The sequence below is a fragment of the Lissotriton vulgaris genome, unplaced genomic scaffold, assembly GCF_964263255.1.
Source record: "Lissotriton vulgaris unplaced genomic scaffold, aLisVul1.2 SCAFFOLD_977, whole genome shotgun sequence".
Lineage (NCBI taxonomy): Eukaryota > Metazoa > Chordata > Amphibia > Caudata > Salamandridae > Lissotriton > Lissotriton vulgaris.
In genome coordinates, this window is record NW_028252489.1 from 55,942 (window position 1) to 82,853 (window position 26,912).

The 26,912-nt window shown below is 50.3% G+C and overlaps 1 protein-coding gene across 1 annotated transcript in view; it reads left to right on the forward strand.

Moving 5' to 3' along the window:
* Positions 1–26,912, forward strand: part of LOC147662136 (E3 ubiquitin-protein ligase TRIM39-like) — a 183,751-nt gene that overhangs the window by 566 nt on the left and 156,273 nt on the right. The window lies entirely within an intron of this gene.

Genomic DNA, 26,912 nt, shown 5'->3' on the forward strand with positions numbered 1-26,912 from the left:
GGTGTGTCTGTGGAAAGAAAGTCACTCGGTGCTTCACATCAAGGGGCAGCCTGAGCACAGACCCTGTGTGTACAAATGTTCAGGGGTCACAAGTCCCCCTGTGTGTCCCACGGAGGAGGCTGCAGAAAACAAGGGAGGCCTGTGGATTTCGAGAATCACATCTATATAGGAGGCGGCTGAAGAGCATTATGTATGTGACGCTGTTTACACATCATATTGCAGTCCATGGACCCCAAAGAGAAGGCGCGACAAGGTCTGTGTGTGGATGTTCAGGGTCCCAAGTAAAGACATTGTAGGTTCCACACAGGAAGAAGTTGCAGAGGATCACAAGGTATGTCTGTGGGTGTTCAGGTTATACAAGCGAATTCCTTCGTTAAGTCTTAAAAGAGGATACAACGTTTCTTTTAGGGTGTTAAGGGATCAAAATTCACACTACGGATCCCATAGATTAGGGCGCCTAAGAGCACACAGTATGTATGTGTGTAGCCAGGATTCACAAGTGAAGACACACTGAGACTAAAAGAGAAATTCAAGGAATATATATCAGCTTTCAGGGATCACAGGTTGTCCATTTACTATGTTGTGTTGGGCTCCCTTCTCTTGGGACTGTTAGGGTGAATTTTGATCAATTAACACCCCAAGGAAGGATGAGCAAGGCCTCGCAGCGCTGGAGCAGGTGCCTAGTGTGACGTGAACATGTGAACGAGGAGCTAGGCCCAGCCCTGCAGGAGACTACTGCTAGTGTGAGGGGGTGTGCCCGAAGAGCCGGGCCCGCACCGCCGGAGGAGGCCCAGACAATAACAGCCGAGCTGTGTGTTGGTTGTGCTGGGAGGCGTCGCATAACTGCGTGACAGTCGGCGCTCTAACGTCCTGTGGAGGCCTCGCACCGCAGGAGGGGGTGGCAGTGTGAGGTGGGTATGTGTAGGAGTAGCTAGGCCTCGCACCGCAGGAGGGGAGACAGTGTGAGGTGGGTATGTGTAGGAGTAGCTAGGCCTCGCACCGCAGGAGGGAGGGGCAGTGTGAGGTGGGTATGTGTAGGAGTAGCTAGGCCTCGCACCGCAGGAGGGGAGACAGTGTGAGGTGGGTATGTGTAGGAGTAGCTAGGCCTCGCACCGCAGGAGGGAGGGGCAGTGTGAGGTGGGTATGTGTAGGAGTAGCTAGACCTCGCACTGCAGGAGGGGTGACAGTGTGAGGTGGGTATGTTTAGGAGTAGCTAGACCTCACACCGCAGGAGGGGGTGGCAGTGTGAGGTGGGTATGTGTAGGAGTAGCTAGGCCTCAAACCACGGGAGGGGGGACAGTGTGAGGTGGGTATGTGTAGGAGTAGCTAGGCCTCGCACCGCAGGAGGGGGTGGCAGTGTGAGGTGGGTATGTGTAGGAGTAGCTAGGCCTCGCACCGCAGGAGGGGGTGGCAGTGTGAGGTGGGTATGTGTAGGAGTAGCTAGACCTTGCACTGCAGGAGGGGTGACAGTGTGAGGTGGGTATGTTTAGGAGTAGCCAGGCCTCGCACTGCAGGAGGGAGGGGCAGTGTGAGGTGAGTATGTGTAGGAGTAGCTAGGCCTCAAACCGCGGGAGGGGGGACAGTGTGAGGTGGGTATGTGTAGGAGTAGCTAGGCCTCAAACCGCGGGAGGGGGCAGTGTGAGGTGGGTATGTTTAGGAGTAGCTAGGCCTCGCACCGCAGGAGGGGAGACAGTGTGAGGTGGATATGTGTAGGAGTAGCTAGGCCTCGCACCGCAGGAGGGGAGACAGTGTGAGGTGGGTATGTGTAGGAGTAGCTAGGCCTCAAACCGCGGGAGGGGGGCAGTGTGAGGTGGGTATGTGTAGGAGTAGCTAGGCCTCGCACTGCAGGAGGGGGGCAGTGTGAGGTGGGTATGTGTAGGAGTAGCTAGGCCTCGCACCGCAGAAGGGGGGCAGTGTGAGGTGGGTATGTGTAGGAGTAGCTGGGCCTCGCACCGTAGCAGGGGGTGGGCAGTGTGAGGTGGGTATGTGTAGGAGTAGCTAGGCCTCGCACCGCAGGAGGGAGGGGCAGTGTGAGGTGGGTATGTGTAGGAGTAGCTAGGCCTCAAACCGCAGGAGGGGGGACAGTGTGAGGTGGGTATGTTTAGGAGTAGCTAGGCCTCGCACCGCAGGAGGGGGGACAGTGTGAGGTGGGTATGTGTAGGAGTAGCTAGGCCTCGCACCGCAGGAGGGGAGACAGTGTGAGGTGGATATGTGTAGGAGTAGCTAGGCCTCGCACCGCAGGAGGGGAGACAGTGTGAGGTGGGTATGTGTAGGAGTAGCTAGGCCTCAAACCGCGGGAGGGGGGCAGTGTGAGGTGGGTATGTGTAGGAGTAGCTGGGCCTCGCACCGTAGCAGGGGGTGGGCAGTGTGAGGTGGGTATGTGTAGGAGTAGCTGGGCCTCAAACCGCGGGAGGAGCAGTGTGAGGTGGGTATGTTTAGGAGTAGCTAGGCCTCGCACCGTAGCAGGGGGTGGGCAGTGTGAGGTGGGTATGTGTAGGAGTAGCCAGGCCTCACACCGCAGGAGGGAGGGGCAGTGTGAGGTGGGTATGTGTAGGAGTAGCTAGGCCTCGCAACGCAGGAGGGGGTGGCAGTGTGAGGTGGGTATGTGTAGGAGTAGCTAGGCCTCGCACTTCAGGAGGGGGTTCAGTGTGAGGTGGGAATGTGTAGGAGTAGCTAGGCCTCGCACCGTAGCAGGGGGTGGGCAGTGTGAGGTGGGTATGTGTAGGAGTAGCCAGGCCTCGCACCGCAGGAGGGAGGGGCAGTGTGAGGTGGGTATGTGTAGGAGTAGCTAGGCCTCGCAACGCAGGAGGGGGGCAGTGTGAGGTGGGTATGTGTAGGAGTAGCTAGGCCTCGCACCGCACGAGGGGGGACAGTGTGAGGTGGGTATGTTTAGGAGTAGCTAGGCCTCGCAACGCAGGAGGGGGTGGCAGTGTGAGGTGGGTATGTGTAGGAGTAGCTAGGCCTCGCACCGCAGGAGGGGGGACAGTGTGAGGTGGGTATGCAAAGGAGTAGCTAGGCCTCGCACCGCAGGAGGGGGGGCAGTGTGAGGAGGGTATGTGTAGGAGTAGCTAGGCCTCGCAACGCAGGAGGGGGTGGCAGTGTGAGGTGGGTATGTGTAGGAGTAGCTAGGCCTCGCACTGCAGGAGGGGGGACAGTGTGAGGTGGGTATGCGTAGGAGTAGCTAGGCCTCGCACCGCAGGAGGGGGGACAGTGTGAGGTGGGTATGCAAAGGAGTAGCTAGGCCTCGCACCGCAGGAGGGGGGGCAGTGTGAGGAGGGTATGTGTAGGAGTAGCTAGGCCTCGCAACGCAGGAGGGGGTGGCAGTGTGAGGTGGGTATGTGTAGGAGTAGCTAGGCCTCGCACCGCAGGAGGGGGGACAGTGTGAGGTGGGTATGCGTAGGAGTAGCTAGGCCTCGCACCGCAGGAGGGGAGACAGTGTGAGGTGGGTATGTATAGGAGTAGCTAGGCCTCGCACCGCAGGAGGGGAGACAGTGTGAGGTGGGTATGTGTAGGAGTAGCTAGGCCTCGCAACGCAGGAGGGGGTGGCAGTGTGAGGTGGGTATGTGTAGGAGTAGCTAGGCCTCGCACCGCAGAAGGGGGGACAAGTGTGAGGTGGGTATGTGTAGGAGTAGCTAGGCCTCGCACCGCAGGAGGGGGGACAGTGTGAGGTGGGTATGCGTAGGAGTTGCTAGGCCTCGCACCGCAGGAGGGGGGGCAGTGTGAGGAGGGTATGTGTAGGAGTAGCTAGGCCTCGCACCGCAGGAGGGGAGACAGTGTGAGGAGGGTATGTGTAGGAGTAGCTAGGCCTCGCACCGCAGGAGGGGAGACAGTGTGAGGTGGGTATGTGTTGGAGTAGCTAGGCCTCGCACCGCAGGAGGGGGGAGCAGTGTGTACTGGGTATGTGTAGGAGTAGCTAGGCCTCGCACCGCAGGAGGAAGGGGCAGTGTGAGGTGGGTATGTGTAGGAGTAGCTAGACCTCGCACTGCAGGAGGGGTGACAGTGTGAGGTGGGTATGTGTAGTAGTACCTAGGCCTCACACCGCAGGAGGGAGGGGCAGTGTGAGGTGGGTATGTGTAGGAGTAGCCAGGCCTCGCACCACAGGAGGGGAGACAGTGTGAGGTGGGTATGTGTAGGAGTAGCTGGGCCTCACACCGCAGGAGGGAGGGGCAGTGTGAGGTGGGTAAGTGTAGTAGTACCTAGGCCTCACACCGCAGGAGGGAGGGGCAGTGTGAGGTGGGTATGTGTAGGAGTAGCTAGGCCTCGCACCGCAGGAGGGGAGACAGTGTGAGGTGGGTATGTGTAGGAGTAGCTAGGCCTCGCACCGCAGTAGGTGGGCTGTGTGAGGAGGGTATGTGTAGGAGTAGCTAGGCCTCGCACCGCAGGAAGGGGTGGCAGTGTGAGGTGGGTATGTGTAGGAGTAGTTGGGCCTCACACCGCAGGAGGGGGGGCAGTGTGAGGTGGGTATGTGTAGGAGTAGCTAGGCCTCGCACTGCTGGAGGGGTGACAGTGTGAGGCGGGTATGTGTAGTAGTACCTAGGCCTCACACCGCAGGAGGGAGGGGCAGTGTGAGGTGGGTATGTGTAGGAGTAGCCAGGTCTCGCACCGCAGGAGGGGAGACAGTGTGAGGTGGATATGTGTAGGAGTAGCTAGGCCTCGCACCGCAGGAGGTGGGCAGTGTGAGGTGGGTATGTGTAGTAGTACCTAGGCCTCACACCGCAAGAGGGAGGGGCAGTGTGAGGTGGGTATGTATAGGAGTAGCTAGGCCTCGCACCGCAGGAGGGGAGACAGTGTGAGGTGGGTATGTGTAGGAGTAGCTAGGCCTCGCACTGCAGGAGGGGGGGCAGTGTGAGGTGGGTATGTGTAGGAGTAGCTAGGCCTCGCACCGCAGGAGGGGGGACAGTGTGAGGTGGGTATGTGTAGGAGTAGCTAGGCCTCGCACCGCAGGAGGGGGGACAGTGTGAGGTGGGTATGCGTAGGAGTTGCTAGGCCTCGCACCGCAGGAAGGGGGGCAGTGTGAGGAGGGTATGTGTAGGAGTAGCTAGGCCTCGCACCGCAGGAGGGGAGACAGTGTGAGGTGGGTATGCGTAGGAGTAGCTAGGCCTCGCACGGCAGGAGGGGGGGCAGTGTGAGGAGGGTATGTGTAGGAGTAGCTAGGCCTCGCACCGCAGGAGGGGAGACAGTGTGAGGTGGGTATGTGTTGGAGTAGCTAGGCCTCGCACCGCAGGAGGGGGGAGCAGTGTGTACTGGGTATGTGTAGGAGTAGCTAGGCCTCGCACCGCAGGAGGAAGGGGCAGTGTGAGGTGGGTATGTGTAGGAGTAGCTAGACCTCGCACTGCAGGAGGGGTGACAGTGTAAGGTGGGTATGTGTAGTAGTACCTAGGCCTCACACCGCAGGAGGGAGGGGCAGTGTGAGGTGGGTATGTGTAGGAGTAGCCAGGCCTCGCACCACAGGAGGGGAGACAGTGTGAGGTGGGTATGTGTAGGAGTAGCTGGGCCTCACACCGCAGGAGGGAGGGGCAGTGTGAGGTGGGTATGTGTAGTAGTACCTAGGCCTCACACCGCAGGAGGGAGGGGCAGTGTGAGGTGGGTATGTGTAGGAGTAGCTAGGCCTCGCACCGCAGGAGGGGAGACAGTGTGAGGTGGGTATGTCTAGGAGTAGCTAGGCCTCGCACCGCAGTAGGTGGGCAGTGTGAGGAGGGTATGTGTAGGAGTAGCTAGGCCTCGCACCGCAGGAAGGGGAGACAGTGTGAGGTGGGTATGTGTAGGAGTAGTTGGGCCTCACACCGCAGGAGGGGGGCAGTGTGAGGTGGGTATGTGTAGGAGTAGCTAGGCCTCGCACTGCTGGAGGGGTGACAGTGTGAGGCGGGTATGTGTAGTAGTACCTATGCCTCACACCGCAGGAGGGAGGGGCAGTGTGAGGTGGGTATGTGTAGGAGTAGCCAGGTCTCGCACCGCAGGAGGGGAGACAGTGTGAGGTGGATATGTGTAGGAGTAGCTAGGCCTCGCACCGCAGGAGGTGGGCAGTGTGAGGTGGGTATGTGTAGTAGTACCTAGGCCTCACACCGCAGGAGGGAGGGGCAGTGTGAGGTGGGTATGTGTAGGAGTAGCTAGGCCTCGCACCGCAGGAGGGGAGACAGTGTGAGGTGGGTATGTGTAGGAGTAGCTAGGCCTCGCACTGCAGGAGGGGAGACAGTGTGAGGTGGGTATGTGTAGGAGTAGCTAGGCCTCGCACCGCAGGAGGGGAGACAGTGTGAGGTGGGTATGTGTAGGAGTAGCTAGGCCTCGCACCGCAGGAAGGGGGACAGTGTGAGGTGGGTATGTGTAGGAGTAGCTAGGCCTCGCACCACAGGAGGTGGGCAGTGTGAGGAGGGTATGTGTAGGAGTAGCTAGGCCTCGCACCGCAGGAGGGGGGGCAGTGTGAGGTGGGTATGTGTAGGAGTAGCTAGCCCTCGCACCGCAGGAGGGGGGCATTGTGAGGTGGGTATGTGTAGGAGTAGCTAGGCCTTGCACCGCAGGAGGGAGGGGCAGTGTGAGGTGGGTATGTGTAGGAGTAGCTAGGCCTCGCACCGCAGGAGGGGGGACAGTGTGAGGTGGGTATGTGTAGGAGTAGCTAGGCCTCGCACCGCAGGAGGTGGGCAGTGTGAGGTGGGTATGTGTAGGAGTAGCTAGGCCTCGTACCGCAGGAGGTGGGCAGTGTGAGGTGGGTATGTGTAGGAGTAGCTAGGCCTCGCACCGCAGCAGGGGGGGCAGTGTGAGGTGGGTATGTGTAGGAGTAGCTAGGCCTCGCACCGCAGGAGGGGGGGCAGTGTGAGGTGGGTATGTGTAGGAGTAGCTGGGCCTCGCACCGCAGGAGGTGGGCAGTGTGAGGTGGGTATGTGTAGGAGTAGCTAGGCCTCGCACCGCAGGAGGGGGGGCAGTGTGAGGTGGGTATGTGTAGGAGTAGCTAGGCCTCGCACCGCAGGAGGTGGGCAGTGTGAGGTGGGTATGTGTAGGAGTAGCTAGGCCTCGCACCGCAGGAGGTGGGCAGTGTGAGGTGGGTATGTGTAGGAGTAGCTAGGCCTCGCACCGCAGGAGGGGGGGCAGTGTGAGGTGGGTATGTGTAGGAGTAGCTAGGCCTCGCACCGCAGGAGGGAGGGGCAGTTAGAGGTGGGTATGTGTAGGAGTAGCTAGGCCTCGCACTGCAGGAGGGGGTGGCAGTGTGAGGTGGGTATGTGTAGGAGTAGCTGGGCCTCAAACCGCAGGAGGGAAGGACAGTGTGCGGTTGGTATGTGTAGGAGTAGCTAGGCCTCGCACTGCAGGAGGGGGGGCAGTGTGAGGTGGGTATGTGTAGGAGTAGCTAGGCCTCGCACCGCAGGAGGGGGGCAGTGTGAGGTGGGTATGTGTAGGAGTAGCTAGGCCTCGCACCGCAGGAGGGGGGGCAGTGTGAGGTGGGTATGTGTAGGAGTAGCTAGGCCTCGCACCGCAGGATGAGGCGGTGTATGCTTTGAGCTGCAGTAAGGGCCGAGCTGTGTGTGGGTTGTCCTGTGGAGACCTCACACCTTTCTGTGGAGTGGAGCCTGCAATGCCAGATTGGTGGGTTTTGTGCCGTGATGAGAGTTATTAAGTGAATAGATTAAACATTAGCTGTTCAGGTCTATATTCTGGACATATTTTAAGCACTGCTGAGTAAGCTCCAGAGAGAAATAAAAGATTGTTTTAAAGAGAATAAAGTAAAGCATTGAGCTTGATAGTACGGTTAGTTGTTTAGCAGTTAAAGGGGGAACAGTGGTTGGATGGAGCAAAGGAATGGTTGACAGCGCAAATTTAGGGGATCAGAGGGTATATTCACCAAGTCAATATGGTCGACATGGGTGGTAAGAATTGCCTGGAAATCGGACAGCGGTTGGGGATGTGCATTTAAAAAGGCGTCGCAAAGTGTCTTCTCATGGGCAAGATTCTTGCTCCAAATTCAAAAGGAGCTTCAAGTGTGAGGCTAGTTTGAGTTGCTGCATGGAATGGTATACAACGATGACGCACTGAGCCTTCTCTCCCTCGTGCACAGCAGGCACCACCAAAAAGGACCTGTTCTCTCTGATTGTATGGACGACTACGAACGTCCACCATATCTCTTTTAATCACACAGTTTTATGTGACACAGCAGTGAAACAATATCTCACATCTGCCAGACAGTGACCTAAATCACTAATTTAAACTCTGATATGTGGTGCTGTATCTGCTTGATCCGACCCTCTCACAAGTGTGAGGGGGACTTAGAGGGGAAAAAAGGTGAGAAAAAGTTGGCAGCGCCTCACGGGAGTAACACCATGGGAGTTTACAGACTGGTACTCACCTGTATCCTCAGGTTCTCATTATTAGCACCTGCCAACTTGAAAAACAATTACATAGTGAGGAGAAAAAGAAAACCAAGATTGTGTTCTATGTGATACATGTGACTCTATAAGCAGTACCAGGATCTAGCACCGAAAACCCGGCGCAACTTAGTTTAAAAATAATAACGAGCTAGACCCACTGGCTATACTATTTTATTCATTGCTGTGTGTCTGCTCAATTAAAACCAACATGTTTCATTGCCTCACAGAATTTGCGGCAATTTCATCAGGTTTAGGGTCAGTGTCCTCTCTACACCTCTTTTCTCCGTTTATTGTACCTGCAAAAGACAGCAAACCACATTTCATCAACACATATAACAGACAATGCATCAAGTAAAAAAGATATATGATATCTGTGGGGAATCAAGGCATCAGGTGTGAAATATTTACCGGGTAGTTGCCCCTCGTCGGCATACCTGCAACCCCGTAAGAGAAACTACTTTCAACACTGTAATTGTAATTATAATGATGGTATAGAAAAAGTGTTTTAGACCCCTGCAGTTATTCAAAAAGGGGGGAACACACTGTGTTTTTAAAATACCCCTCACACACTGAAAATTAATTCAGTGTTCATCACAGGGTCTTCCCGTCCATCTACGAGGCCGGGCGTGCTACAACCTACGTAGACGTCAGCACGTATTTAAGTGAAAAAAGCTATGTGTAGTGCAAAGGTGGTAGGGTCGGAAAAGATAGTGGTGCAAATTTCCACAGTCAACCAGTCTGACCTTAACACCAGGTCTTGGGGATAGAGACTAGGGAGGCAGAAGCCACATTAAAGCTCGGCTCGTTATGGGCTCGAGGTCCCAGCAGGGCCTCGAGCTAAGCCAGACTTCAGGCTCATGCCTGGCTCGAGCTTTCAGTAGCTCACCCACCTCTACCACAGATAAGTCTTATAAAGGTCTGGGGGTGGGGGTTGTCTAGAAGGAACCTATATCTCAGCCAACACAATTTTCACCCAAGCATGACAAAATGTTTCGAAATTTGTAGCTAAAATAGCACATTGCAGAAGGTCATATTTGAGTTGCTGATCATTTGCATTTCCCTACAATCTGTCTGCTCGTCAAGGAGGTTTCCAGCTCCCCAGGAGGGGTAATCCTGCTACAGCCTTACTTCTGTGGTCGCGCCGCTGGTGGGAGCATTTCCGCATTCGGCGGATTGCCTGCACGCTCCCAGTGAGTGCTTGATCCTGAACTACCAGGCGCTTGACCGGGGGACTGCGAGGCCCAGCAGCCTTCACTGCTGAGCGAGGCCCAGCAGCCTTCACTGCTGACAGCTGGTGCCTCTTCCCCCGGCGGACACGCCCATCCGCTTGTAAGTACTTAATTAATTGGACTATCTCGCGACGCGGGACGCGCGCGGGACACAGCACGGGGCGAAGCCCGGGCCAAGGGCGGGCCCATTTAAGCCCGTTCAAGACCGGGCAAGACTGGACTGGGCCACCCCACTTGCAACTGCTTTCTCATACAGCTTTGTAGTAGTTACTGTATTGTATCCCTATAAGCCGTTCATAGCCTGTAAAAACTATATTTAAGCTGTAATTCTCGTATCTTTTTATACCACACCATGTCTCCTAGAAGTACCAGAAGCATTGTTAAAAAACAGGCCCAAGCTGCTGCGCAAATTATTGGCCCTATAGACCAATTTATTACCAAAGCCAACGAGGCTATTGAGCAGGGCATCACCCTGTTGGAACGTAGAGTTTCAGAGGACCTGGCCGTTGCCAGACGCTCCTCCATGGGCTTGTTGGCTGCTGCTAAAACTCCTCAGCGCCCCTCAGAATTACCCCCACCATTGTTAGAGCTCGCGGAGATCCACACCGTTCCATGTACAGTGGATCTATCTGCATCCCTAAATCTCTCCGAATCCCATCTGCTGCAGTCACTGAAAAAATCACCGGCAATCTTTGCTAGCCTAATCAGTGTGGCTGCCACTCCACCTGTAGATAGGGGTTTACGTGAGGGAGCAATTCCCAAGAAAAAGAGAAAAACAAACAAATCCTGTAATCCAGTTACCTCTCCCTCCAAACCCACCTCCAAACCCACCTCCATAATTCCCCCCTCCCTACACAGTCCACTGACCTAATCCTAACGTCACACCAGCTAGCTATCTGTTCACCTGCACAAGTAATAAATTCCCCTATCGACAACACAGATCTCAGCACTAGCAGCTGCGATAGTGAAGGCAGTATGGATAGCGTTGGCAACCCAAGTAGTAACCCCTGTAGCATTAACAACTTACTTCTGAGCAAAATTGGGGATATAATTAGAACCTACCTAAAACCAATAGAACAGTCACTTCACCAGGTTGAAAACCAATTAACTCAACTGTCCTCAGCTCTGAAATTAAACAAAGATACCAACGCAGGCCAAGGAAGGACACCCAAACATAATGTAAAAACATCTAAGGCAGGCCCGGCTGCACCAAATCCTCCCACTACGATCTTAAAGGTACCGCATAAACACCAACAAAAACAGCCACCACCAATAGCGACTAAGGCCCAAGTACCACCTAAAGCACCCACGCCCCTACCCACTTCATTGCCTACTCAACCAAAGCCACAGGCTTCAACACTATCAAAAGTACCCACCTCCTTACCTACCCCGGCCCCTACCCTACCAAAACCATCTGATGGTTTTAATACCATCCCGAGAAATAGAAAGAGGGGCCATCCCATTCATCTTCCCCCTGAAGCTACTCCATACGTAGTGATTATGACCGGTGTTCCAGAACTTTCTGCCAACTCGGATGAACCGGTCTGGTCACTAAAAAACAAAGTGATTCACTGGCTTTCCACCAATAGACCATTACCATCCTTTCTGGACAATAGAGTCACCACAGTACGCAGGGTCCCCTGGCTGGGCACAGAACCCAAAAACATTCGGGGTGACTGTGTAATAGTGAATCTCGCAGATCCAAACACAGTAGAGCACATTTGCTCCTGGGGTGACCAGCCATCTATCGAAGGGATAGCCACGCACAGACTGTCATACTTCTATCCTCCAGCTCCACGGTATAATGCCAGCCCCCCTTGGAGCTGGACAAGAGTGGGGAACTGGGACGGAAATAGAGACCGGGGTCATTGGTCAGGGTATGGATTCAGTAATCCAGCTCCTGCTCCTCCTATAAGCTGGAGAGGCCCACCCTTAACCAACAGGTATGAATGTCTTGACATGGTTGATTGACCACCAACTCCTTGCACCAATATTAAAGGTAGAAACACTACCCAAACCCCAACCACTCACACCTCCATAGGAATATCGCCGGCAGTTGTAGTATCTCCACATTTCTCCGACCTCTCTGTAGAGCCATCAACTTCTCCGGCGGAACTATTTCTTAATCCGGCAGTTTCTCAGGTTCAAGAATGCACATGTGAACACCCAACCTTCCCTGGAGAACTACCTAAGAGACAACCATTAACTATAAATTCATCTCAACACTCACACACCAAGTTAGCAACACAAGTAACGTATCCTTCTTCTTTCTCTCTCCACCCAACTACCCAGCCCCAAGACTTACCACCTCCCGCAAACCCGCAAAAATCAAACACCACACTGCCTCTAACATGGGAGCTCCCAGTTATTTACAGGAACGTAGCGGGTCTTCGATCTAAGGTCCACCTTCAGTCATGGATCGATGTGATCAAAACGCACCAAATAGTCTGCCTGCAGGAAACCTGGGCTATTGACCCTATTCACATCCAGGGCTACAAAACATTCCATGTCCCTGCCAGCGCGTCTACGCACGGAAGATCAAAGGGAGGCTTAGCAGTATATCTCTCAAACAAAATCCTTTGTGTCTCCAACTTTCCAAATTTTATAGATAGTCTTCGAAAAAAGTTCTATCTACTACATTATTAATATGTACAACAACCCTTCCCCTGCTGATTGTGCAAAGACATTGACTGAAATCACCCTATTCATCCACGATCAGCGGGCAAAATACTCGCAGTTACTATGTTATGTTGTGTGGGGGGGGTGACTTTAATGTCTATTTGTGTAATAAGTATAAGAAAGGTATTTGTGGGCTCCAAGATGAATATGACTCTCCCATGACGCATTTTACCCACTCTAGTATTGGTAATACTCTGAATGAATGTCTTTTCTCACTAGAACTTGAGTATGCTAATGAAATAGTGAATCCCCCCGTTGAGTTCACGTCGACCTTTCACAGCAGAGGCCTCTCTAGCACCATCGATTACATCCTGTGCTCACAAATTCTAAAAGGCCACTTGAAACACTTCATAACAGGCTCAGACATCTCAAGCGATCACTATTCAAATAGTATTACCCTTATACTTAATTCAGCCTCACAAGCCCATAGCAGGACCAGTTTGCTAAATCAGAAATCTCTGGCTATAGATAAAATAAATGGCTTTACAGTAAAATGGTCCAAGATAAACCCCGCTGATGTTACTAAGAAGATTATTCAAAAAACTCTCCCCTCTATAAACATCTGTTTAGCGGAGACCTCGTCACCCCACATGCTTTGCTAAAATACTAAAAACTATCCAACAGGAGCTTACCCGCCAACATAAGACCCACGATAAGGACTCACGGGGTGGTTCGACGTCCATTGCCGCAAAACCCTTTCAGCGCTAAAAAGTGCACTGCATATCCAAGACAGAGACGTGGCACTAATAGCCACGCTAAGAAGGAACTACAAATTGGCCCAACAAACCCGGAAACGGGAAATAAAGAATAATCTATGGGCCAAACTACATGAGAGCACAAGGAGTAAGGATAGCTCGCTATTTTGGCGAACAGTTAAGTCACCCTTCTTAGCAGATCCCTCAGCTGTCCGTCACCTAGATGTGGCGGTCCCAGCTGAAAAATGGGTGGCACATTACTCGCAAATTTTCGGTGATTCCTCTGCCGTAGCCTTAATTGCCCAGTCTGTAGAGGAAGTTTCTACCACGGATAACACTTATCCGATTGACCTCCATTTCGACCTTATGGAGGTCACAGCTGCATTGACTTCCTCGAAGACTGGGAAAGCACCTGGCCCCGACGGAGTTCCACTCGACATTTTTGTAAGTAATCTTGATTTATGGTCCCCAATCGTCACGCAAGTCATGTCCGCAGTTTCACAGGCCGGCCTAATTGAATCTTGGTCCTCGTCAGTGCTATTACCCATTTTCAAAAAGGGTGAACGCGACAATCCAGCCTGCTATAGGCCCATTTCCCTCTTGGACTCACTGGGAAAGGTTGCCGGGAGATTAATTCTGGAGCGCCTCCAGAACTGGGCCACAGAGAAGAAAATCTTAACCGACCTCCAGTATGGGTTTCAAGAGGGATTGGGCACTGTAGAACAGGCCCTTAACCTGACACTCCTAATGGGCAAATATGCTGGGGCAAAAGGCGGCAACCTATACTTAGTGTACGTCGACCTAAGCTCCGCATTCAATTGCGTGATTCACTCCAAACTGTGGGCGATCCTGAGAAATCTGGGGGTAGACCCTCCTCTCCTTAAATTCCTCCGAGAGCTTTATACCGACGCCAAAGCGTGCGTGAGGTATGGCATTAACGGGGAACTATCGGACTCATTTAGCGTAGCAAAAGGCGTCAGACAGGGGTGCGTCCTCGCCCTGTTTTTATTTAATATCTACATAAACTCCCGGCCCATTCCAGCCCTATTGTACGCCGATGACTCTGTCATCTTGGCGAGAACCTTAAACCAGCTCCAATTACAACTGGACAAGTACTGCCAATTATGCTTTCCTTGGGTTTAAAAGTAAATAAGACCAAGACCTTTGTGATGCATATAGGCAAGAAAGTGAAGAAACAGAAACCTCTTTTTATAGAAAAAGTCAGACTGGAATATGCCCGGGAATACCCTTACCTAGGCATTCTCATAGACGACCAAATAACCTGGAAACCCGCCACTGCGAGTAAAAAAATGTTATTCCAGCGTACAACTGCGGCGCTGATGTCTTTCTCCAGGAAATTGGGCAAACACGCTCCCGTTGAGTTGCTCAAAATCTATCATGCTAAATGCCATAGCGTGGCAACTTACGGCGTGGGTGTATGGGGTTACGCTCCTACCGGAGAGCTCCAAACAATCGAAAATGTTTTTTTTAAATACGTACTAGCCCTCCCTCGAAGTGCTCCAAATTACGGCAGCCATATTGAGCTCGGCTTGGATTATCTAACTGACACCATTAGATACGAGCCGATCCTCCTATGGCACCGTATATGGACCAAAGAACAATGTCATCTTACTCGGTCGTTGATAACCGATTGTTTATCCCTGGCTCACTGGAAAAATATCTCATGGTTACTGTACGTCTTTAATTTCCTGAATGATTTAAACAGCCTATTGTTTTTTACTGACCCTTTCTCACTTGTGGACATATCCAGGAAGGCTTTGAAGAGTTTGTGTGTTAACCACCTAAGAGATCTTCGCATATGTTCAGAGATTGGTAAACGTACAAACAGCCATCTAATGACGATACAAACCATACCTGGCATGCAGCCGTATTTGTCCTTCTTCTTGTCAAACTACGATAGATATGTTTTAACTAGGTTTCGTTTTGACTCCTTTTTTCGTCTTGTTTCGTTCCCCGGGGTTTCAGACTGGTCACATGAATTAACTAGTTGCCCCTGTGATGGTAACGCACCCCAGTCTACCCTACATGTAATTCTATTTTGTAGCTTTTATGAGACCCCACGTAAACGCTGGATAGTCCCTCTTCTCCGACAAATGGGCTTGAGAAGATGCAGACCTGCTCTTCTGGCATTACAGTTTTTAGAAACACAATTTGCTGCTAAGTGTATAGCCTGTTTTTTCAAAGCATGTCTGAAAATTCGTCTACAATCAACTGACCTAGCTTTGTAATTTTTATATGTAACTTACACTCAATTGACATCAACTGCCTTTTTTAAATTTTGTAACCATTTTCCTATTACTCTATTTACACTGTATAGGCGACAATCCCCCTAAGGTAAAATCTACTGTCTTGATGTAACCCCAGTTAACATTGCATTTGTGATAACTTTCTTAAAGGAAAAATTACAACCTTGTTGTAACTGTTTTTTACTATGCACTTTTTATGATTGTATAATTCAATTGAAATAAAGATTCTTGAATTGAATTGAATTGAGTTGCTGATCGCAGTATTGTGTGGTGAAAGGTACTTCTGAGGTGGAACCTTTGCACATTCAGTGTTTTATCAACCGCAATGGATCGCACACCGCTAGCCCCTCCTCCAGATGGTACATATAGTTTGTAAGTGGTTCACCTAAGTAGGTGCAAGTAAGTACTTGTTGTTCTCAAGATCTCTAATTTTCCCGCTTGCCCCCACCTCGCTGTAGAGTGCGCGCTGGGACCTTCCCTGGTCGCGCTGCACTCCAGTGCGGGACCTCCCTGCTGCACCTCCTGGCCCGCCCAGTGCAGACGAGATTGTCTCTGCCTGGGTCGTGACCTAGTGTGCCTCCATCTTGGGTGAGGGTGCAGGCGAGCGGACTAGCGCTCGGCCCCTCCCGCCCTCGACTCTACAAAATGGGTCCACCTCCCAGGGAGCGCAGCGGGCGCGCCGTCTTCGCGCCGAAGTCGCGCCTAAGTCCAGCCCGTCTGCGCACGTCCGCGGCCAGGGACGCTGTCTCTGCAATCTCTTACACCTCCTCTGCCCTTATGAGCCTACAACCCTTCCAAAGTCCTCTATCGCCCGCTATCAGGGCTCGCATTTCCACACTTGGAATCGCGGGGAACATCCCCTCCCATCTGGGGTCGGATTTGCCATCTATCCCACCAGCCCCTATTGAGTCACATATTCGTTTACTATGCTTAAACACCCGCTCTCTTGTCAGACATCAAACTGACATCCTCCTCTTACACATGGCTGAGAGACCAGATGTTCTTTTACTATCTGAGACCTGGCTCACCGACGATTCCCTCCCTGACATCCTGGTGACTTTACCCCCAAATTACTATCTGCTGAACACTAACCGCCCTGGGGGTCGCTCCGGGGGGGGGGGGGGGGGGGGGGGGGGTGTCAGCGGTAATACGTAAGAATTTAAAAATAATTACCACTGCTACCATGACTCTCCCTGAAGTGGATAACTTGGTTCTCAGCCTTGGGACTGAGGTGGGCGCAGTCACTTTTATAATACTTTACCGCCCCCCTCACCCTATGCCCTCCTTCCCCTTATCTTTCACAGAACAGCTTGTTAATCTCACTACCTCCTCCCCCCGCGTCGCCATTTTTGGCAATTTTAACTACTGGTTCCAACATAAGGATGCCGGACCTCATGCCACTGAACTATTCGAAGCCCTCTTGAGCTTAAATTTTACTCAACTTGTCAAATCTCCCACCCACAGTGGTGGTCATATTCTCGACCACATCTGGGTCCATGGGGTTAAATCCTCTTGCCCGCTGATCACACCTTGTGTGTGGTCTGACCATTCTCTGATTGAGACCACAATCTCTGTCGTTGGTCAGATTAGGATCCCCCCGCGGGAGGGCGGTGCCGCCCGCAAGTGGAGTGCCGCTGACTCCTCTAAATTGTTATCTCACCTGTCACAAACCCGTCCTTCCTTCCCCAACGATATCTGCACCAATGAGCTAGACGAAAACATCTCTCACTGGCTCACGTCAGCTAGCGATATCTTTGCCCCCTTAACTAAGTTCCCCCGCTCTCGACACAGCAACTCCCATAAATGGTTCGACTCCCAACTTAAAACCTTACATCTGGATCTTCGCCAACTGGAGCGCAAGTGGAGGAGAGATTACTGTCCGTCAAGCAGAGACATTTATGTGGCCGCTCGCAACAAATACAAAAAAGCTATCACTGCGGCCAAAAAAGCATATGCCTCTGAAAGAATCCTATCAGCCCCCTGCAAGTCGAAGGAGATTTTTAAAGTCCTCGACGAATTCACTTCCGACTCTAGGACGCTCCCGACCCAGGCTCCTACGCAGGAATCATGTAATGCGCTTAGCACGTTTTTTTTTACAGAAAATTGTTATGATTAAGGACACTATCCCAGTCACCCTCCCTGGCGCTGATTCTATCTCCCCCCTCATAATGCTCTCTCCTTCACACACTTCCCCCCCCTAGATCCTGCATCCCTGGCCACACTGGCCGTTCGCGTCAAGTCTGGATCACCGGGCGACTGCTGCCCACCATCCATACTACGGGACATCTGCCTTACTTTACCTGACTGCATCCTCCCTCTGCTGAATTCCTCTCTCTCTTCTGGCACAGTGCCCAGTTCTTTCAAGGAGGCTGTCCTGGTGCCTCTACTGAAGAAGCCTGGAGCCGACCCCGCAGTCCTGGCGAACTATCGACCTATCTCCCTCCTGCCCTATTTCTCTAAAATCCTGGAAGCTCACGTCACCACCTGTCTCTCACAGTTCATCGAGAGCTCCAACTTTCTTGAGGCCAATCAGGCCGGTTTTAGACCGGGCCACTCCACGGAGGCAGTGATCTTGGCCGTGTTGGATGCTCTGAGAGACGGCGCTGACAAGGGTACCCCCCAGGCCCCGGTACTTTTAGATCTGTCGGCCACCTTCGACACGGTGGACCACAACATCCTTCTCCACTGTGTCGAGCAGGCCGGCTTCCAGGGCCTGGCGCTGGCATGGGTCGAATCCTTTTTGACCAGGAGGTCTCAGACACTCAGCTTGGGCACTTTTAGTGCCCGTTCACTCTGCGGGGTCCCCCAGGGCTCCTCCTTATCCCCTCTTCTTTTCAATCTCTACCTTCGACCTCTTCTTTTCTCTCTGAGGCAGTGGGACGTCACCGTCTTCAACTACGCTGACGACCTGCAACTCATCTTTCCTCTTAACTCTACTTTTGCTATCTCTAATTTCCAGGCGGCCATGTCCCACATCCTCCAGTGGATGTGCCAGAACCAACTCAAATTGAACCCCGGGAAGATGGAGCTCCTTCTCCCGGGTAAGAGCTCTACCCACTGGGGTCCGCACTTCTGGCCGGCAGAGCTTGGCCCCCCCACCCCTGTGGCCTCGGTGAAAAGTCTCGGGGTCACTATTGACTCCGAGCTATCCCTCAAACCCCAGATAGGGATGGTGGTCTCTTCCTGCATGCATCAGCTGCGCAGGATCAGGAAGGTGGCCTATCTCTTGACTCCCGAAGCCCTGATCCAAGTCATCATGGCTCTTGTCCTCTCCCGCTTGGATTTCTCGAACTCTATTTATCACGGTCTGCCTAAATCTTTTCTCCTCAGACTACAAATTGTTCAGAACCAAGCGGCGAGACTGGCCTTCGGGATCCCGAAATGGCAATCCGCCAAACCTCTCCTCACCAAATTGCATTGGCTTCCTGTCATTTCGAGGGCAGCCTTTAAGATCGGCTGCCTCACCTTCAAATCTTTAACCGGTCCCTGCCCTGCCTTCCTGAAATCCCTCATCAGGCCCTACTGTCCTTCACGTAATCTCAGATCCTCTCACCTCCACCTCCTGGCTGCCCCTTCTATCAAACTTTGTAGATCTGGAGGTCGGAGATTCGCACATTTGGCCCCTAAACTTTGGAACTCTTTCCCTCCCCGCTCAAAACCTCCAATTCAATTCCGTAAATCTCTAAAAACTTGGCTTTTTCCACAATCCAGCTAAATCCCTCTGTCCCCTCAGCATCGAGTCAGCGCCAGGAAACCCACGGTGACGGTGCGCTTTACAAGCATACCTTAACATAACATAACATAACATCTCTAGACCCAAGACATGGCCTGGCTTTCGGGATATCTTCCCTCGTCAGTAGAGAACGTAGTTGGGGTGGAAGAGAAGGCTGCTAAGTTACCGTCATAGGCCTCGATGCCTAACCGGCACGCAGGTGCGTCATCCAGAAGCTCGTCAGCTTAAAGGCTCATGGGAGCCCATTTGTAGAATCAACCGCAATGGATCGCACACCGCTAGCCCCTCCTCCGGATCGCCCCTAAGGATTTGTTCACCTAAATAGGTGCAAGTAAGTACTTGTTGTTCTCAAGATCTCTAGACCCGAGACATGGCCCGGGTTTCGGGATATCTTACCTCGTCAGTAGAGAACGTAGTTGGGGTGGAAGAGAAGGCCGCCAAGTAACCGTCACAGGCCTCCATGCCTAACCGGCACGCAGGTGCATCATCCAGAAGCTAGTCAGCTTAAAGGCTCATGGGAGCCCATTTGTAGAATCAACCGCAATGGATCGCACACCGCTAGCCCCTCCTCCGGATCGCCACTAAGGATTCTGGTACATATAGTTCGTAAGTGGTTCACCTAAGTAGGTGCAAGTAAGTACTTGTTGTTCTCAAGATCTCTAGACCCGAGACATGGCCCGGGTTTCGGGATATCTTCCCTCGTCAGTAGAGAACGTAGTTGGGGTGGAAGAGAAGGCCGCCAAGTAACCGTCACAGGCCTCGATGCCTAACCGGCACGCAGGTGCGTCATCCAGAAGCTCGTCAGCTTAAAGGCTCATGGGAGCCCATTTGTAGAATCAACCGCAATGGATCGCACACCGCTAGCCCCTCCTCCGGATCGCCCCTTAGGATTCTGATACATATAGTTCATAAGTGGTTCACCTAAATAGGTGCAAGTAAGTACTTGTTGTTCTCAAAATCTCTAGACCCCGAGACATGGCCCGGGTTTCGGGATATCTTCCCTCGTCAGTAGAGAACTTAGTTGGGGTGGAAGAGAAGACCGCCATGTAACCGTCACAGGCCTCGATGCCTAACCGGCACGCAGGTGCGTCATCCAGAAGCTCATCAGCTTAAAGGCTCATGGGAGCCCATTTGTAGAATCAACCGCAATGGATCGCACACCGCTGGCCCCTCCTCCTGATCGCCACTAAGGATTCTGGTACATATAGTTCGTAAGTGGTTAACCTAAGAAGGTGCAAGTAAGTACTTGTTGTTCTCAAGATCTCTAGACCTGAGACATGGCCCGGGTTTCGGGATATCTTCCCTCGTCAGTAGAGAACGTAGTTGGGGTGGAAGAGAAGGCCGCCAAGTAACCGTCACAGGCCTCGATGCCTAACAGGCACGCAGGTGCGTCATCTAGAAGCTCGTCCGCTTTGAGGCTCTTGGGAGCCCATTTGTAGAATCAACCGCAATGGATCGCACACCGCTAGCCCCTCCTCCGGATCACCCCTAAGGATTCTGGTATATATAGTTCGTAAGTGGTTCACCTAAGTAGGTGCAAGTAAGTACTTGTTGTTCTCAAGATCTCTAGACCCGAGACATGGCACATTCAGTGTTTGTATGTTTTAAAATGTCAAAATAGAGAAGTAGTAGTGCCATAGAACGTGACCTATAATGCCACTTAATTAGCTTTTTAGGTCGAGCCTGGGCAGCGCATGCGCTGCTCTGCGAGGCGTGCTGTATTCTAGTAGGGACTTGAAGTTCTGGCCACTCTCCGCCCATATTTAGGTCTCGCCTGGCGCTAGCAGTGTGCATGCGCTGCACTCGCCATTCAAGGGCCTTTTGGAATCAATACGGATTCCAAAGCGTGCATGCAGACGGGCAGAAGATGTGCACGCGAGGACTGGATGCTTCATTGGCGGCATGACACACTGAGGACTTTTTTTATCTAGACATCCTTCTGCCGTCACTTGTTTTATGAGGGTCTGCAATCCCAAGCGCAGTGCACATCTGGAAGTGATTTACCGTCCAAGCTCTGTTTTTCTTTTAATTCTGGTTTAACCTTTCGCTTTATTTGTTTCGCCACATGCCCACCCCTTTTTCTTACTCCTCTCTTTCGCTCTCTGCTGCAGGCGGGGCATGAGGCCCAGAGACCGGTGTGAGTCTGCGCACCTGGTCGTGTGTGCTGCCACCATCGGGGCCCAGGCGCTGCCCCCAGCAGAACACAGGCCCAGCGTGGAGAGCGCCTGGTGCCCACACGCGCTTCAACCTGGCACACATCGCTACATGGACATAAACACACCCACCAAGGCACAGTGCCTTCCAGGCTCAATGCTTTCTATTTTATGGGGGCATGTGGTGGCAATATTTGCACCTGTTTTTTAAAACATCACATTATGTGTGTGTTGAGAGGAAGGGAGGCGCGCAATCTTTAAGCTCACCGGCGTCACTGGTGGAATATTTCACAATATTTCTTTCTCGGTTACCGTTCTCTTTCACACACACACTCACATTTGTCTCTCAATGTATTTCTCTTGTGTTCCTTTCTTTCCCTCTCTTTTCACCTCCACCCTTTGACGCCTCTATACTCCACCCTCTGGCTCTGTCTAACCACCGCCCCTCGAATTGACGCCTTCTCTCGGGTTGGCACCTCGCCCACCGTTTTAACTATTTCACTGCATGTATTGAGGAGAGAGAGAGGGTGCAACCCCTAGAACTCCAACCCGGCATTGAGAGGCGATTTTGGAACCAGGCGTCCTCTGTGGCCTTTCACTCCCACAAGAAGGTGATGGTCTGCGCACACAGCGCCACGTTATTACCACCCGCCCTCCTTCACGTATATAGCACACGCCATGACTGTGCTCGCCCCTGTACGTCACATGCACATACGCAGCACCCTGCCCACCTCCTTATCAACTTCTATGTATGGTTTGTTTTATATTTGCTTTAAACTGCAACCTGCTGGATGCCCTTTCTTCAACCCCCACGCCGAACCTCCCAAAAAGCACAGTCCGAAAGCATCGCTAGATTTGAAGTCTGGCTTTGAAGCACTGAAGAGCCTTTCATTCGTAATGCGAATATTGCAGACAGAGCCTCTGCACATTGAATATATAAACAAACACACACACTCTTATATTATCCATATAAATATATGTATAGTTATTCCTACATACAAACACACACACATGGCAGAGGGTTATTTACAGCTTCTTACATTAGAACCGGAAGTCATTTAAGTTTTTAGGTCTCACTAAAGCAGCGCATGCGTTGCTCTGCAAGACATTTAGAAGTGGAGTTTTAAAAGTCAGACCACAGTTTTGTGTGGCATACAGTGTGCGGTTACATGCACAGGCACGAGCAGAGGCGCCATATGGCTTTCCTCTCGCTCGGCCAAGCGCGCGCGCCTCTCTTAAGGGCCCCCCCCACTACAGAGCGCGAGGCGCACGCGGCCAAAGCTTGTTTGCCTTTAAAATCAGTAGTCTCGCACCTGAATTAGGTTTGTTGGCATGTATGCCTTTTACTCTTTCCGCAGTATTTCTGCCCAGCGCAGATTGCAATATGGATAACTAAGCTTCTCTGATTAGTCCCCTTTTTCCGTCTACACTCATACGGCATCCCACTGTACATATGGGTGGGCTAGCGCTGTGAAGCTGCCTTTATCGTTTAGCTCTTACTACAATTACAATTTGTGTGTTTATCACTCACATACCCTTACTCATCACACCGCCAGACACAGAATCCCATAACCTGAAAACCACCCCTTGGTGGCCCAAACGCACAACTAGAAAATACTTCCCACATAGGCTTAAACAAAACACTCTTCCGACCACACACTTGCGAACCGTGTGGGTAGGCACTTCAACTCCCCACATAGCGGTATTAAGCACTGCATAATTTTTTTTTGCTCTTGTAAATGCACATCATAAATCGTGGTGGTGACACTGGAACTATATACTTTCATGCCAAAGCAAAAATCCCAAGTCTCAAACATAATATGAAATCCCACAAGTTCCACTTTTATTAACGTTGCCACAAGCTGGTATAAAGTTGTTATATACATTTGCTTTAAGCAGAAGGTATGACAGATTCTAGAAGTTCCTGCCTGAAGAGAGAAATCAGAAGCAACTATAATGACTGGTCTTGTATTGTTTCAATAATGTAATTGCTCCAGTGGCACATCGGTTGTATAAATAATAATCAATACAACAATCGGTAATCAATAACACATAGAAAGGGTTTTTAGGAGGATGTCCAAAAGGGAAGAAGACTCTACACAGTAAGATATTCAATCATCATTTATATTTCATTTTTTCATAATAAAATGTCAAACCATCATTTGTGTTTCTTTTTTCATTCAAGAATACATTTATATACATGTAGTGTTTCAAACACTAAGGTGCAGAAGTGACCCAAAGTGTAATAAAAGAACCAAAAAACAGTAAGTTATACACAATTACAAAGTGAAATATATAAGGTTTCTGAAGGGAATATTATACAGGGAAATAGGAAAACGACCATTAATTAAATAATAATTACAAGAATATATGTCATAGTGAATAACAAGAGTGCTAGCCACTGTTTGTAAGGTTCGTATTCTGGGGACGTCAACGGCGTTTCGACCCAATTAGTATAGTGGGTCTCGTCAGAACTGGAAAGTGTGGGACTTGAACACTACTATTAACTATATATATTGATATAGTTAATTTAAGGGAAGGTTAATGGACGAGTTACCTTATTGTGTCTACGCACGTGGGCAAACTGATATTGGAGTAAGAAACCACCATGCGTGATGAAAAAGATAAATACACTTACAGTTGACCCAGCCGGGTACTGTTGCGCGATGTTCCAAGAAAAGAAATAGAACAAATTAGTTTGTCCTTTCTTAGCGCCTAGTCCATTTTATTCATGATTCCAAAATAACTTACCACTGTAGTGGTGTAGTTGCGCAGTCGCGAAAGCTCTAAGTAATGTTTTAAGTCGAGTGAAGGCTGGATAATTCACAAGGGCAGTCAGGGTGGTACCTTTGAAAAAGTAATTGAGGGTAAAAAAAACTTAAAATTCTAACATAGGCGTTTTAATATGTCGCTTTGCCAATACTGGGGAGAGTTCTTCTTACCCGATAATACAGGTCTGCTCCTATCTATACTTATTCCTTGTTTACGTGCCACGGTTAATTGCCGAGTTTAGCAGTAAAACGCCTCGTGGTTGCACAATGGCCAAACGAGAGCGGGACGATACCTTTAAAAAAATATATGTGGCAATGAGAATTTAGAATTCATATAGCGATATCATATGGCCAATATACTATTATTCAGAACAGCGTCTTACCCTACAGCCTAAAGCACAGTCGCTTGTTCGTTCTTCCTGGATAGGGAATCGATGACAGACAGCGCGCCGTTACGTGTGTTTATCTAAACGTGCGTAAGGGCGTAGAGAGAGCAAGAATGCTCGATCTTCTCGCCTGAGGGGACTATCAGGACTGTTTAGTGATCCCAGAGTTATAGATGATGTCGCAACTTCTGATACATCGTATTTACATAAAGGCGAAGTAGCTATGCCTAATCATTATAATCACAAAGATGAATGAAATGTTAACAAAAATAAAATGTATATTATAAAAATATTTCTCCATTTCAAACCCCGAATTCTAGTGGCAATTATTATCAAAAGACATATATCCAATCTGTTAGGTACATTTAAAGACAGTCACTGGTACATCTAACACAGGTCCCAAGATCATATGTATGAACACTACTGTACAATCCTTTTATCCATATCAACATGCTTTGCATTAATTAGAATAGCAATGTGTATAGTCATTAACACCCAGTATATGCAAATGGTCAATTATTTTTAGATGTAATTTAAATGAACTCAATTGTAAATTAAGAACATGCAATGTCCCTACAATGGCAAAAAACAATTTATCGCGGAAGGGTGGAACCATACAGTGTATCTTTAATGTGCAATCGATTTGACATTTTATTAAGGGAGGGAAGCCACATAGCCTCGCCATTCCTCCGCTGAGTTCAGCCCATGATTGATAGAGTTGACTTTATCAATCCAATGGCACTACCGTCTTTGCAATATTTGAGCAATATTGCCACCTCTCTCTGGTAATTTAGCAACATCAATCACCTGCCATTTAATATCGTTTGCCGTGTGTTTTTGGTCTATGAAATGTTGTACCAATGGAGCAGTAACAACAGATCGTCTAATACGACTGCGATGTTTGCTTATTCTGGCTTTAATTGGCTGTTGAGTCTGACCAATAAAAGGCTGGGTTAACTGTAAGTGTATTTATCTTTTTCATCACCCATGGTGGTTTCCTACTCCAATATCAGTTTGCCCACGTGCGTAGATACAATCAGGTAACTCGTCTGTTAGCCTCCCCTTAAATTAACTATATCAATTTATATGGTTAATAGTAGTGTTCTTATATATGCTTGGATGCCCCAAGCAGTAGCAGTCCCCGATACATTATTCTAAAGCTGACCTCCTGACAATCGGTAAGATGCCGACTCATAGATGCTTACATACTTTAGGACCTGAACATATGCCTTCCCTCTGTAAAATATGTAACCATGAACCTCCCACAATAAGCAAAACACCAAGAGAGGTAGCCAACCGTAAGATGATATTGTTGAACTGTAGGTCTTTGACTAAACACAAAACGGAGATCTACGACCTACTGGCAAATAAAGATATGGATGCCATGTTTCTTACCGAGACATGGCTAGAAGAAACGTCCTCTCCTGATATTCTGGACGCAATACCCCCCAGCTATAGCCTATTGAGAATTGACAGACTGAAACAACGTGGAGGAGGTCTAGCATTAATCTACAAATCAGAGCTAGAATGCACTCTAATAAAATCCACCATATCCAATAGTGAATGTGGCATATTTACCATAAAAATTGATCAGACAAATTCGATCACTGGTTTACTAATATATCGCCCCCCGGGAGCTGCGGGACCTTTCTGCAGCCAACTCATTGAGTCGGCTACCCAGCTGGCAGTTAGATACAAGAAACTAATTATTTTAGGCGACCTAAATCTTCATTTTGAAGACATTAACTCCAGGGAGGCACAAATGGTAGCTACCGCACTAAATTCTGTGGATATAAAACTCCTCTCTACAGCCCCCACACACCAGCAGGGTCACCTTTTGGACCCCATCTTTGCGAATTGGGAAGGCGTTAAGGTCCTACCCCCGATCCCATTGATCTGGTCAGACCACAGTATTGTGCCATTTGAGATACAAATAGAACCCACCGGAATCTTACCTACAAAGCACCCCCCTCAGAAACATCGCAATTGGAAAAAATTCACTCCTGAACTTTTAATAGCATTTTAGCAGAGCATCCCCCGACAATAGGTAGTACCTTACAGGAGGTCTGGGACAACTATGAATTATGGATGTCGAAAGCACTAGATAAGATTACCCCCTGGACATCCAAACCTCCAGTAAGACAATCCAGAACTGCTCCATGGTTTTCGGAAAAACTCAGAATAGCTAAAGCTCAACGTAAAACCATAGAACGGAGATGGAGAAAGAGCTGCGCACCTGATCTTAAATCGAGTTATAAAACTGAACTAAAAAAGTATCAGAAACTGGTTAGATCGGAGAAAAGTATCCATTTTAAAAACAGAATTGAGCAAGCAGACAATCCCACGAAAGAACTGTTCAATATCTACAAAGAACTCACAATCCCCTCAAGACTCGACACTCAAGACACATACTCTGCTGAGATATGTGAGCTGATTGCTGACTTCTTTGTAGAGAAGGTGGACAAAATCCATGGCACCTTTGTAAATAATAATACTCTCTTAAACACCAACGCGGTGAGCCATGGGGTACCACAGGGCTCAAGCCTAAGCCCTACGTTATTTAACATCTATATGGAACCCCTGGCACACATTGTAGAGGACTTCGGGGTGGGCATTGTCAGCTACGCTGACGACACCCAGCTGGTGTT